This window comes from Ambystoma mexicanum, chromosome 1p (genome assembly GCF_040938575.1).
Source record: "Ambystoma mexicanum isolate Mex_15411 chromosome 1p, UKY_AmexF1_1, whole genome shotgun sequence".
In the NCBI taxonomy this organism is placed as follows: Eukaryota; Metazoa; Chordata; class Amphibia; order Caudata; family Ambystomatidae; genus Ambystoma; species Ambystoma mexicanum.
The window spans coordinates 1,492,826,017-1,492,838,698 of record NC_090921.1 but is presented as its reverse complement, the minus strand read 5'-3'; the positions used below and the strand labels follow the sequence as shown (position 1 = coordinate 1,492,838,698).

General features: G+C 48.4%; 1 protein-coding gene across 4 annotated transcripts in view; it reads left to right on the top strand.

Annotated features, from left to right (window-relative positions):
- Window positions 1-12,682, top strand: part of PPOX (protoporphyrinogen oxidase) — an 867,939-nt gene that overhangs the window by 542,143 nt on the left and 313,114 nt on the right. The window lies entirely within an intron of this gene.

Below are 12,682 nucleotides of genomic sequence, written 5' to 3'. Positions count from 1 at the left end.
GATGTGGTTTCTGCTCTATCCAGCTACAGTAAAGACGGGCACAGGTGATCACGCTTCAAGCGTGTCTATTTAAACAATATACAGGTTGGAAAAACGCCTAATCTAACCTAAATCTGAGATGGGAGAAAGATCCGACCATCAAATGAAAAATAAGACAGTCCTTGTGGTGTCTGGTCAAAGTAAAAAGGCCTATACTAAAAAACTTATTTCCAGACCTTAAAACTTAATATAGAAAGAGTGTGGGATGGGGTTTTCAGTAAATAAAGAAGTGTCCTGAAATTATAAGTCAGGATGGGCTTTAGCCAGGGGGTCTCCCTTCCCCAATGTTTTGAGCACGGGATAAGGTGGCAGTCCTGTGCACAGCCCACGCTCGAGCTTTCCCAGCACGAGTTCACAGTTCCTTGTCAAGTATCAGGTTCTTCTTTGGGTGTCTTTTCTATAAAAAGTCTCTTGACTCCAGGGACCTGATGCGTTCCAAAGATAGCAAAACAAAAGTTCCTTTCAAATGTTCGGTGGGTGATGCCTTCACCCCTGGGTCCCCCCTCTCCTGAGCGCAAACCCACAACGAGATTCTAACAGTATCAGGACCTTCGAGGTTTAAGTATCTTAATGTTCCGAGGTTCTGATACAACAAAACAAAAAGTCCTTTCTCGATTACACTCGGGGTGGTACCCTGTCACCCCTGGGTCCCCCTCTTCTGGGCTTAGACCCGTCTTGGATGGCAGCCTCCCTCCGCCGGGTTCACTCTGGCTTGTATTACAAGATAGCTCTGTAACCAATCTTCTCTGTTACTTTCACTATTTTTAATGTCCTTTAACCAGTTAATGGTGAGCCTCCCTTTCTTGGGGTTCACCCTTGTGAGCAATGCTTTTCATTGAGGCATCAGGCTCTGTCCCTTTTATACTCCATTTTGGGGTGGTGTTCTTCATCCCTGGGTCCCCCACTTCCAGGCGCAGACCCCTCTCAAATCTCTGCATCCCTCCGCCGGATTCACTATGGCTTTTCACACAATTTTAGGGTGATGGTTCTTCACGGTTCTTCACACTTGGGTCCCCTTCTTCTGGGCACAGATCCCTCTCGATGGCATCCCTCTGCCGGGTTCACTCTTGCCAATCTTCTCTCTCACCATGCGGGATTAGTTTCCTTTAGCTTTCAATTACTTGTCGGTCAAAGACTTTCGACTGTACAGAGGATGTTGCTCAACTTCTGTAGGACCACTTTGACATTCTTCCTGCGGCTCTCGCACAGCCTTCTGGTTCTTGTAGTTTCAACGCAAAACAAAGGGGATCAGCCAGAGTATTTACCATGGGCACTCACATGGCGCCGGAACACTCAGCAGCTGGTCTTGAAGGTTTTATTTGCGTCTTGTAGTTTCACCACTGGGTCTCCCTCTGTTGTGCTCGGAACCTTTTTGAAGTTCTTCAAGGTTCTCTCTCTGCCAGGCTCAGCCCCTGCTTCCCAAAAGTCACAAATTTAACAAAAAAGGGTTTTGGGACTACTAAACCCAGAATGCATTGGGACAATTTTGCTCCCACTTCGTTGTTCCCCGAAATGGCCCTTTCTGTCCTTGGTAGTTGCAGGAGCCACAAGGGGATGTCTGTAGGAGGTCAGGGTCTCTCTCTCTGCCCCTCAGAGGCCTGCCTTCGCCTTGCCTGGCCCATGGGAGGAGTTTAACTGTCAGTACCGTCACGCAACCCCATCTGCCCCTGCTCTTGCCTTCTGGAGGGACTGTTTCCTCCTCCACACTGCAATCTCCTCTCTGGTAGCAGGGCCAGAGTTCGGTTTCTCCTTCTCCTCCAGGTCTCTCTGTGTTTCTCCATCTCACTATGGCTTTCCCCTGCTCTCTGGTACCTTCCAGCATCCCTGACTCGTTCACAATGCTGTTCCTATACTCCCAGCTAGAGTTAATTGGAGTCAGGTGTGAATAGTTGTCCCTCCCTGCCTGACCTCGTTATCGGGACACCATGGAGACTGCCCATAGGAATCCATTGCACATTGATTCCTATGGGCAATCCTCATGACTCTCATCTACCTCTTCCTCGTCCCAGCCTTGTGGTTTTCAATAGGGGAATGGGATTAGGGGAGTTGCAGTGTTTTGGAGAGTTTAAATTCGTATTGGGTCTTAGAGGTAATTTGGAGTTCCCCTGTTTTCTCTGTCTTTCCGTAAGGGTAAATGCCACGGGGGATGGAATTTTGATGAAAACATCCCATAAAGTCTGCTGGGATATCGGGTAGCGGTGTATTGGAAAAATGTAATACTGCGTCTCGCCCATGGGCGCTCCTCTCGCAGTGTTCATGGACCCCCTGCCCAGGTGATCCTCCCCCGCTCGTCCACCCCCAGGGTTGGGATCCAAGAGCGATGGCCTTCCCCTGCCCACCTGAACAAAGGATCCCTGGGAATAACCTGAGAGAAACCCCTCAGGTTTCTCACACTATCTAGCAAAAGTGTGGCAGGTAAAATCTTAGCAAATGTCCTGCTTTTCTGGTAGCCCACCATTTCATATTTGCTACTGTATTTTAGGTGGCTTTTAAGATCTTAACTTTTGTCTATGAATATACTATTTTAATTTGTGATTCAACTATTTTTTCTCTACTTGCTATGGATAATATGTTGAGTCATTGTATTGTGATTTGAAGTTTTTATGATCTGTATATTATTCACATTTGCACCTTTTTGGGCTTGCCTCTGAGGAGAACCCCAAGATTGAAACTCGTTTGAAAAGGGAAGCTAGAACGCCAATGACACAACCCCTGTACAAGAGAGCGATAGGGCGGGAGTCCAACATGAGAGACTGGGGCACCGAAGCCAAGGCAAAACCCTTACACAAGAGAGCATCACGGTAGGAGCCCAGTGCAAGAGGTAAAGACGTCAAAGTCACAGCGCAGCCCCAAAGTAGGCAAAGTGAACACGTTCCGAGGCTTGATAAGAGGTTGCCTAGGAACAAGGCTCCCGAAGACGTTCCCCTTCATGAGAGAAGGGATCAGGGAAAACGGGAGACCAAAGAGAGACCATTATATCATGCAGATCACTCGTCCAAGTATACATTATGAGAGAGACTTATCCTTGTATCAGCTGAACCTATATTGTTGGAAAAGAGAGAAAGAGACAGGACCTACAAGCCTTCCTTGGCCTGATGGGGTACTTGAAGGTGTATCCCTAATTACTCTACTATTACAGCCTGCCTGCCTGACAAACTTAGGAATTTTGAACCTCAAATGCTTAGGTCGAATCAGGAATACCAAGCCTGCTTTACCACCCTTAAGCAGATTTATAGTGAGCCAGTCCTAAAAGTGGCTAATTTTAACAAGTTCATTTTACAGAACGCTGCATCCTAAGCAGCGTTAGTCGGAGTTCTCTCCCAGGAGTAGAACAGCATTTAGCACCCAATTCTCTTTATCAGCTGAAAGCTGTTCCCTTGGGAGAGAAATTACACCACAATTGAACTCGAGGCTTTAGCTATGAAGTGGGCGGGATCCTAATTACGATACTATCTTACTGGGATAAAGTTCGGGCTGATCACTCCGCTTTAACATGAAGGGCGCTTTGAAACACAATTTACTTGATGAATAAGCATCTTACAAATGCACAGTAAATACATTAATAAATCAGTTTCCAGAAAGACACAAACGGCAGAGTCATGCGCTGGTTCCTCGACCTACAACCCTATTGTTTCAGTATAGAAGACAGGAAAGGGAGAACACCCGGGTAATGTTTTCCGATAGGTATAGGAGAAACCAATGACCTGAGGGGAAGGGTATGTGATGAATGCAGCTATATCATCACTGCCTCTCTGAGGAAATTGACATCCTTTCGTTGAGGCAGGGAAACCCCTCAGTGTTAGGGCAAGATAGGTCTTTCTCCAACCCTTCTTTTACTTTAATAAAAGTCGATAGCAATCATCACAATGCCTCTGTGTCAGAGTCTTACTCCTGATTCATTACAGTGTCCACAGACTTCTGAGGCTTGAAAAGCCTTAGCAGTCAATTTTAGATTAGGCGTAGGTCCTGCCTTTATGTCAGGCTCTATGCCGGCTGCCTGTGGCTCTTTGCCTTAGATAACACTTGCAACTTTGATATCCTCCATTGTAGGGCTATTCTTTTCATGTTGGTGAAGGTCTGTGGCAATTGTCTGGCATGCAGGATCCTGCATTGCAAAACAGTACGTCTTACCACTTTCTGCCTATGTTTTTGGCTTTTTGGTCCACCCGTCTTTTCTCTGTGACCTTCCCACCTGGCATACAAGTCCCCATGGTGCTGCATGGCTCTTCACTGCATTTCTAGTTGGCACATTTTGGTCTGGATAGTGAGCCTCTGTTAGGGTCCATTCTGGTAGATGGAATCCAGTGGTGAACATTGATAGTGGGCTGGGTTCTCCTGTGTGGCCAAGATGTTCTTTTGACCCATTACCAGATTTGTCATATTAGTATAATGCGGCGGGTGAATAGTTTTTTAGCAAAACTTGGAGATACCTCACTATAATCCAAGTCTTCAGAGAATAATTCATCAGGTTTCAGATAGGGGACCTGAACTAGTTGGAGGACTCTGCAACCAATCACAGTATACAGCCTCCATGTAGCACCGGGCTCTGACACCAAGGCCCTGATAAGCCAGCTTTCCTGGGTCACAGAAATGTGAGGCAGACAACTTAGTGAAGAGTTTTCAAAAGATGTCATTTTATTATATTAAAAGGTTGGATGAACGCCTCACTATCCCTACTCTGATGAGGATTTCCCTGCCCAAAATAAACTTAAGCAAACACTCTAACAAAGGAAAGCTGTCCCTCACACTTATGCATATCCTAAATCAACGCAGTAATGCACAACATTTCAAAAGCAATACAAATAACATAACAGTTGAGTTCATAATATAGCAACAGTCTCTCCTTATAATCTGGGTGATTTCCCCTTTGACAGATTTAAGCAGGATTCTGCTCTGCAGTTTCAAAAAGAAATAAGGACACAGTTCTTTGTGACTCCAACTGGACAACACTCCAATGAATCAACAAAGTAAATAGAAGGTTCTTTCTCTTCTTTAAGCAAGAGTACGATTCAGAATTATCCTCCTCACATAAAGGATATTTTCTTAGTTTGCTTTGTCAGGATGATTTGCCACAGCTGAGTATTTCTGACGAAATGTAACTCCTCTACAGCAGTTTAATACAATTCTTTCTTCTGCACCACAAGCAACATAAATTGTCTTTGTCATCACCACTTTACAGCACTTCTTCAACTTCTACCTGGTTTACTCCCATGCCATTCCTACTACTTCAAAGGTTTGCCATCAGGGTACACTCTCCTGCCCAAACAGCGTTTCACACCAACAAGTGCTTCTGTGGTTAAGATCAACTTATAATAGCTTTGCAACAACTTCACAATGTTAATTGCTTTGAAACATCAAGGTGAGCACATCCGATCCCCTCGCAGGTATTCTGCTTCTGTGGCACCTCGTGACCCAGCAAACTGCTCCGCCTGGTCCACTGCTGCCACTTGTTACCTGAGCTTCCTTTACTCTAGAGGCTCTCTGGTGCTCGCCCGCCACTGGAGACAGCCTCCTGGGGAGCAATGTTTCCCCCATTTTCGCTTCCCGCTGTGCAGTCTCTGCAAAATGGGTCTTCAGAAGGGCAAGCTTCAGTTCTGCACGCTTCCCACTGCACAGCCTCTGCACTTGTGACTTCTGGAGGCACAGACCCTCTCTGGACTAGCTACTGTTGTCTGCCTAACGGTGGTCCTGATGTCTTCTCTGTCCTCTAGTTTCTGCGTCTGCAGCACACACGGCTCACACTGCTCTTGCTGCTCGCTCTGCTCGCCTATGCCCTGCACTTGAGGGGGGCCTTTTTAGCCTCCCAGTCTTCCTCAGAGCTAGGTTATTGCTATAAACGATCTGGCCCCTCTTGCAGCATTGGTCCTCTTTAGCCCTCTTCCTCGTCCCAGTAAAAGTCCATAATTACAGATAGGTTTTCTGGTTTGATTTTCATTCTCGAACTTATTTCTATTTCCCGTAATATTCTTTAAAGAAATATCATAAGAATCAGTCACCAGACTTGATTAAAAAGAAGAATAAAGTTCTTTGGAGTTTAAACCATAAACTTTCACAGATTTCCTTTCACTGTACATTTGGGTGTTAGACACATTTTTAACCTTATAATTCCCCAGGGCTTTGGAAGGGTTTTAATTTCTTCTGATGCCTGGGAATTTATAATTGTTTTTAACCACATTTATATGTTTAGTATGTGGAGCAAAAAGATTGTTATGACAACAAGCCATTACATACTTTGGCATTGAGGAGGTGTCCTCCTTAGAGGAAGATAAAAACGGTGTCTCACCCCAGGGAATCCTCTCATTCCCGTTTGCCCTTTCTCCACCAAGGTAATCCTCCCACAGAACACTACCCCCAAGGCCTGGATCAGAAAGCGTCTGCCTTTCCCTAGCCACCTGGGGGAGATTTTAGTATTTTAGTGAGGGGATTAGTGAGGAGTGCGTAGTTTCTTCCTTGACTGATGTCACAGAAGACAAGAAGTAAAGCCATAGGAAGGACCTACATGGAGAGGATTGGACATACATCACAGGATTTACTACATTTTCAAATATTGGTAGCACTCCTAAAGGTCCCTGGATTTCAGAAAAAAAGTCCTTATTTTAAAAATAATTCCTTTGCTGCCGAAAGTGTTTATTAAAGGAATTGAAGCATAATACTCTCTGCATCTTTAATAAAAATTAGTAATATAGTCTAGAACAGGGAATCTACCTTGCCATGAGTTCTTCCAACTACCGAAATCGAACACTAGCATGGTAAAATCATTAAACCTTTTCTTTGCTTTAGTGGTTCTCTGAAATGTTCAGTGACCTTTGAAAATAATCTTTTTGGAATTCTTCTACTGAAAACACATTTGCTATTGGTCTGTGTTTATGAGCAAAAGTTAAATATAAAAACAAGGTATCTTTCCCATATTACAAAATGGCTTCAAGGGGATTGTGTCCATCGAGGTATTCCACATCTATGACAGTAATGACCACAGCTGTGCTGCTTCGGAAAATATTTTGGCGTAGGCGTCCTGCGTCGATGACGTCGATACGCTGTCCCTCGAGGGTCGACGCCACCGGATGTTATATATAGGACGCATGGCGCCCGTAGCCTCAGTTACGTTTATTCCGCGAACGTGTTCGCTTTGGAATCTCGGCGCGCTCGAATCTTCTACTTCGAATCTCTTCGTCTTCTTCAACCCCGAAGTCAGGCTTTAAAAAGTGTTGGGTCTGTGGTTCCAAACGGTCCATCACGTACCCGCACAATGTCTGCCTCTGGTGCCTCGGCGAAAACCACGCCACCGACTACTGTGATGACTGCCAGTCCCTGACATCGAAGGCCTTGTGGGAGCGGAAGAAGAAATTATCGGTAGGTAGGGTTTCTAAAACCTGTAAATCGAAATCTGCTGTGCTTTCGACCGACAACTCGAGGGGCGACTCTCCGTGTCGGCGTAAGTCCATGGGGTCTTGGTCTCAGAGAGGGTCCCTGCATTCCTCTTCCTCTTCTAGGCATTCTCAGAAGGACTCCGCCAGGCGGCGGGTGACTTGTTCCACCAAGTCTTCATCGCCGGCCGAATGGACTCATTCCGCCAGCAGATGATGGCGATTTTCGAATCGCAGGGGACCGTTCCATCCGTGCCTTCGAGAGAAGCCGGCAAGGGACGAGCTAGAGCCACCGCTCGCACGCCTTCGGGCTTGTGAGGTCGGCGCGATCATCGGGAGCTGTCGAGGTTCCAATCGGACAAGGTTGATCGCCATAGTCATGCCAGGTCCAGGTCCCGGTCCTCGACGCCCTCGAGGCCGTCGGAACCTGTGAGGCCTTCCAAGAAGGCATCGACGCCATGGGCTCCGTGTCCGTCGAGGGACTCTCTCGAAGCTCCAGCTCCGAAGAAGTCGTCAGCACTGAGGCTGTCGAAGAACACTCTCGGGGCTCCGGCCTTGAGGCAGTTGTCGAAGTCATCGATGCCTCGGTCGACGTCAACGCCGATTCCATCGGCGCCCTCAACGCCTTTTGAGGAGAATTTGCCAGAGGTGCCCCGGAGGGCTGTGGAAACTCTGAGGAAGGCTCTCAGTAAGTCAGTGAGGCCTGTTTTTGAGCCCTTCTCTGGTCATCCCCCCAGGATGGATTCATTCCAATGTTTGGATTACATTTTGGAGGTGGAAGAAGGGTCTAATGAGGAGGTGGTGGTGCCTGCTGAGGTTCCTGATGACCTGTTGTCGGGTCACAGTCAAATGGAAGACCTTCGTCCGTCCTTACATGACGCCAGTGGTCTTGACACCTCTCCGGAGTTTGAGTTTGGCAGGCCTGGCATGCATGCCGAATCCTCGTATAGGCGTCTCATGTCGAGGGTGACTGAGTATTTGGGGTGGTCTGCTCCATCTGTTGATTTTCTTCAGGATGATCTGACGGATATCCTGGACCAAGGTCCACCCACTGACCTGATGTTGCCCTTTCATATGGCTTTGCAAAGAAGGGTGGCAGCGGCTTGGACTGCTCCGGAGAGTCTTCCGGCAGTGAATAAGTTGCTTCCGAAAAAATACCGTCCAGCCAGTTGTGACCCCTGCTACTTGTCAATGCACCCCACTCCGGAGAGTTTGGTGGTGCAGGCGGCTACGGCCCCAGCGAAGCAGGCTGCGTACCCTATCATCCCTCCTGATAGGGACGACAAGCGCTTTGATGGTTGGGGGAAGAAGGTATTTTCTTCTGGGGTATGGCTTTAAAGGCAGCCAACTCTGTTTGTGCCTTGGCAAGATTCACTCAAACTCTGTGGAATTGTGCATCTTTGGCGGCTGAACATATTCCCGAAGGGGAGGAACGGCATGGTTTTCTAGCCCTTGTGCAAGATGGCAAGGATGCCATGTGTGAATCAGTTCAGTCGGGTCTGGACATGGCAGACTGTGTCAGACGGTCCATGGCGGCGAGCACCGTGATACGCAGGTTTGCGTGGTTGCGGAAGTCGGGGTTTGCTCCTGATGTGCAATCCCGGCTTCTCAACATGCCCTTTAATGGTGTCCATCTTTTTGGCAGCAAGGCTGATGAGAGCCTTGAGAGGTTGCAGACCTCCAAAGCTGCAGCCAAGTCTTTGAGCGCTGTAGTACGTCAACCTCCGCCTTTTCATCCTAGGGGACAGCAATGGAGGGGGGGTTCCTTTCGTTACTACTCTTCCTTTGGTAGATCGAGAGAAGCTTCCAGTCAAAGGGGCCACCATAGGAGTACCAGAGGTGGAAAGCAAGGTACTTGAGGTGCCAAGGCTGCTCTGACAGTTGCCTCTTTGCCCTCAGGCACTGCCGCAGCCGCTCAGTCATGAGGCCAGGTCCCATGGTTCGCTGGTTGGGGCCAGACTGGCGCAGCATCTTGGAGTATGGCTTGCCTTTACTTCAGATGTATGGGTTCTGGAGATCATAACCCACGGCTAGTGCCTCCCCTTTCGGCAGAGGCCTCACGACAATCCACCGGGAAGCTCTCCTTGAAGCGTTCGGATCCGCTCCTTGCGCAGGAAATCCTATCCCTGCTGGAGAAAGGCGCCATAGAACTGGTGCCTGTAGCGGAGAGGAACAAGGGATGGTATTCCCCTTATTTTTTGATTCCGAAAAAAGATAGTGGATTGAGACCCATCATGGACTTGCGTGGGCTGAACAAGCTCCTCAGGAAGGACAAGTTCAAGATAGTTACTCTTTCTCAAGTCCTCCAGGCCCTTCAACTGCAAGATTGGTTGGTGTCTCTAGAACTCAAGGATGCTTACTTTCATGTGCTGATTCATCCAAAGCACAGGAAGTACCTGAGGTTCGTGGTTGGCGACTCGCATTTTCAGTTTCGGGTCCTGCCATTCGGATTGACCTCCGCCCCGAGGGTCTTCACCAAGCTGATCGTGGTGGTGGCAGCGTATCTTAGGAAAGGGGGGATTCACGTCTACCCCTACCTGGACGATTGGTTGATCAGGGCGCGCTCTCCTGAGCAAGCCCTAGATCATCTGTCCGTCACCTGCCACTCCCTTCACAAGCTGAGCTCCTCCCTCAATTTAAAGAAGTCCCATTTGACACCTACCCAGCGGCTCTAGTACATCAGAGCAGTGCTCGACACATCCCTGGGGCAGTGTTCACCTCCCCAGGTGAGGGCTCATCACATTCTGCAGATGGTGGACAAGTTTTAACTTGCCCAGAGTCTCCTGGCATTTGAGTTCTTGAGGTTTCTCGTCCTCATGGCATCCTGCATTTTCCTGGTGCCAGAGGCCAGGCTGCGGATGAGATCTCTGCAGTGGGCTCTCAAGATGCAGTGGTCGCATCTTTGGTCACCCATATTATATCGCCACAACCTTTTCCCGGTGACATTATATACGGCGACCATATATATGGGGATATTATTACCTGATACCGTTCAGAATCCGGCCTCGGTCCGACGGGATCTTCTGTGGTGGGCCGTCGAAGGAAATCTGATGAAGGGTACTCCGTTTTGGCAACCGTGGCCGGAGGTGATGATTGTGACGGACACATCCCTCACGGGTTGGGGAGCTCATGCCAACGAGCTGAAAGCCAGCAGCCGTTGGTCTCTGTCGGAGTCCAGACTCCACATCAATCTGTTAGAGCTGCGGGCTGTCAGGCTAGCCCTGAAGGCTTTTCTGCCGTCTGTGCGGGGGAAGAATGTCCTGATTATGACGGACAATACAGTGGCCATGCACAACCTCAACATAAAGGGGGTGCAGGGTCACTCCCGTTGTGCAGGGAGGCGATGCAGCTCTGGTTCTGGGCCATTCAGCAGGAGTTTTCGATCTCAGCAGTTCATCTGGCTGGAGATGAAAACGCGGCGGCGAACGTTCTGAGCAGGCAGGGCACGGTATCTCACGAGTGGGAGCTGGCTCGGGAAGTTCTTTTGGAGATCTTTACCGTTTGGGGAACCCCACAAGTAGATCTCTTCGCCACCAGTGTCAACCAGAAGTGAGAAAGATTTTGCTTGTGGGAATTTCCTCCAAGAGGAGCCTTAGGGGACGCGTTCGTAGTGGAGTGGTCCTTAGCACTGCTGTACGCATTCCCTCTAGTCCCCGTCATTCCGCAGGTGTTGCGGATGTTACGAACGTTCGGTTACCGGATGATCCTCATTGCTCCGGCATGGGCCAGCAGAGCGTGGTACCCAGACCTTCCAGACATGTCCATCTGCCCTCCACGCCATCTTCCCTACCGAGATGATCTGTTCTCACGGGAGGTGATTGAGTTCTCCATCCAGAGGTCAAGTCTCTCAGCCTTCATGCTTGGTATCTGAAAGGCTAAGTTATAAGGATTGGGACCTCCCAGAAGACGTGATGGAGGTGTTGCTTTCAGCCAGAAGGCCCGCAACGAAATCCCTGTACCGTTGCTGTTGGAGGAAGTTCTGCGACTGGTGCAGGGTACAGAATGTGGATCCTTTCCAATGTGCCTGCAAGTAGGTACCATTAAGGGGTACCTGGCAGCGCTGTCCATATTCAAGCACTCGTCTGAGGAATGTTCTTATTTTAAGATCCCTTTGATTTCTCAATTTCTAAAAGGGCTAACTAATGTGTTTCCATCGTCGCCTTTCCAGGTGCCGGGATGGGATTTGAATTTGTTTTTAAAGTTCCTAATAGGATCTCTGTTTGAGTCCTTACATTCTTGCCCGCTGAGACTGTTGTCCTTTAAGACTGTATTTTTAGTTGCGGTTACTTCCGCACGCAGAGTGAGTGAGTTGCAGGCACTTTCCACCAAGCCACCTTTCACGGTGTTCCATAAGGACAGGGTTGTCCTTAAGGTTTGTCCTTCTTTTCTTCCGAAGGTTGTGTCGGAATTTCATTTAAGCCAGAAGGTGATTCTTCCGATGTTTTATCCTCCTCCGCATCCTGGTAAGGAAGAGGAGAGACTCCATAGGTTGGATCCTAGGAGAGCTTTGAGTTTCTATCTCTCACGGATGTCCCGGGTCAGAGTGGACAATCAGCTCTTTGTTGGATACGCTGGAAGGTGTTTAGGTCACGCTGTTTCCAAGCAGACCTTGTCCAGATGGATCATTTTGACGATCTCTGAGTGTTACCGGTTTGCGGGTAAGGACCCTCCAGTAGGCTTACGTGCTCACTCTACTAGGGGTGTGGCTGCTTCCACAGCCCTACAGAGGGACGTTCCAATTCGCAGTGTTTGCGAAGCAGCCACATGGGCTTCTGTCCAGAGCTATGTGAGACACTATTCCCTGGACTCCATCGATGGGCAGGATTTGGCCTTTGGTAAGGCAGTCCTGTATTCAGCAATTTGATTGGGCATTCTAAAATTCTAAATTTGTAAATTATTTTCCCACCTCCATATGTTGGTACTGCTTTGGGAGTCTGTCATAGATATGGAATACGTCGGAGGACACTATCCCCTCGAAGAACAAGTTACTTATCTTACCTGGTAACGTTCTTTCGATGGGATGTTCCTCTTCATTTTCATGCCGGCACAAATGCTGTGGATTCCTAAGGAGTCGTCCTGCTTTTTCCACCAGCAAAAAGCAGGCAGAAACCATAGGAATCCATTGCAAACACTGCCCGCCATGCGCACATAGCTGGTAGTGTTTACTTAATTTGCATGGGGCAGTAAAAGGGCAGCGTACAAGCGTGTAAAACGGCTTTTTACACTGCCATTTTGCACTGCCCTTTTTCACTCTGCCATGCAGATGAGGAAAATTACAC